We start from the raw sequence: 1,961 nt of genomic DNA, 5'->3' as shown, positions 1-1,961 counted from the left end.
GAGAGGAACTCGAGAATCTTCTTCCATGTCCAGAATAACAAAATCTACTGGAAATACTAAAGTACCAACTTTAACTAGCATGTTCTCCATTATCCCTCTAGGATATTTTACTGATCGATCGGCTAGTTGTATACTTATTCGTGTTGGTTTCAATTCTCCAAGGTCTAGTTTAGCGTATAGTGAATACGGCATTTGATTTATACTAGCACCTAAATCTGCCAATGCTTCTATTGAACTAAGACTACCCAGAAAACATGGAATTGTGAAACTTCCTGGATCTGATAATTTTTCTGGTATCTTATTCAACAATACTGCAGAACAATTAGCATTCATAGTAACAGCCGAGAGTTCTTCCATTTTCTTTCTATTTGTGATTAGATCTTTCAGAAATTTAGCATATCTTGGCATTCCTGAAATCACATCAATGAAAGGAAGATTTACATTTATTTGTTTAAACATATCCAAGAATTTGGATTGTTCGGCTTTAAATCTTTATTTTCTCATTTTACTCGGGTAAGGAAGCGGTGGTTGGTATGGTTTAACATAAGGTTTAGCCTTAACTGTGCTATCTTCATTAACCTTTTCAAGTACCGGTTCGGTTTCTTTATCTTGATCAGATTGTGGTGCCTGTGTAGTAGGAATAGAGTCATCAGAAATTTCAGGTATTTCAGGTGGTTTAAGTGTAATACCACTTCTTGTGGTAATGGCTTTAGCTGTTTCATTCCGGGGGTTAGCATTTGTATCACTAGGTAGACTTCCCGATTTTCTTTCACCTATTAACCTTGCTAGGTTGCTTACTTCTTGTTCCAAATTTTGAATAGAAGCTTGTTGATTTCTAAATGCTTGAGCATTTTGTTCATTGGTTTGTTTCTGAGATGTGAAAAACTGCGTTGGAGATTCAACTAGCTTTGACATCATGTCTTCTAAATTTGGCTTTTTATTATCGGTTTGTGGTGGTTTATTTGAAAAAAATAGGTCTTTGCTGATTGTAAGTATTATTAGATATTTGTTGATTGTTAGGACCTTATTGGTTGTTGTATGGAACATTTCGGTTATAATTCTGGTTTTGATTGTAGATTGGTCTTGGAGGTTGATAATTATTCTGATAATTATTTCCAGGCCTTTGGTTCATGTATGAAACATTCTCTCTTTGTTCCATTGTTTGTTCAATACTGAGACAATCTTTTGTCAAATGTGGTCCTCCATACTGCTCACAACTAATTCGTATTGAATGAATATCTTTAGTAATATTTTCCATTCGTCTCTCGACAGCACCTATCTTTGCGGAAATGGAATCAAAGTCATGGCTAGAATCGGCTCTAGCCGCTTTAGATGATCTAATGATGTCTTTTTCTTGATGACACTCATGTGAGTGGGAAGCAGTGTTATCAATAATTTTGTAAGCTTCAGTTGCGGTTTTCTTCATAATGGAACCACCAGCTGCTATGTCGATGTCTTTGCGTGTAGTGATGTCGCATCCTTGATATAATATTTGTACTATTTGATAAGTGTCTAAACCATGTTGCGGACATCCTCTCAACAACTTTTCAAATCTTGTCCATGCCTCATATAGAGTTTCATTTGGCTTCTGCGTGAACGTAAAAATTTCTCCTTGAAGTCTAACGGCTTTAGATGCCGGAAAGAATTGTTTAAGAAATTTTTCAACTAAGACATCCCATGTATCAATCGCCCCTTCAGGTAACGATTCTAACCAATCTTTGGCTTCTCCCTTTAAAGTCCAGGGAAATAACATGAGATAGATCTATTCATCCTCAACTTCTCTGATTTTGAATAAAGTATAAATCCTATTAAAGGTTTGAAGATGTTCATTTAGATCTTCCTTCGGTGCACCACTAAATTGGCATTGATTAGTTACCATGTGTAGGATTTGTCATTTGATTTCATAATCTGGCGCATTAATGTCTGGTTGAGTAATTGCGTGACCTTGGCCAGTGCGTTTA

At 36.0% G+C, this 1,961-nt stretch overlaps 1 non-coding gene across 1 annotated transcript; it reads left to right on the top strand.

Annotated features, from left to right (window-relative positions):
- The first annotated feature begins 1,514 nt into the window (after positions 1-1,514).
- Positions 1,515-1,621, top strand: LOC139878960 (small nucleolar RNA R71). The gene has a single exon (XR_011769819.1). It is a non-coding gene; the product is annotated as a small nucleolar RNA R71 (small nucleolar RNA).
- Positions 1,622-1,961: the final 340 nt, after the last annotated feature.

This window comes from Rutidosis leptorrhynchoides, chromosome 11, assembly GCF_046630445.1.
Source record: "Rutidosis leptorrhynchoides isolate AG116_Rl617_1_P2 chromosome 11, CSIRO_AGI_Rlap_v1, whole genome shotgun sequence".
Classification (NCBI taxonomy): Eukaryota; Viridiplantae; Streptophyta; class Magnoliopsida; order Asterales; family Asteraceae; genus Rutidosis; species Rutidosis leptorrhynchoides.
Note: the sequence above shows the minus strand (reverse complement) of the source record. Positions and strands in the feature narration are given on the sequence as shown.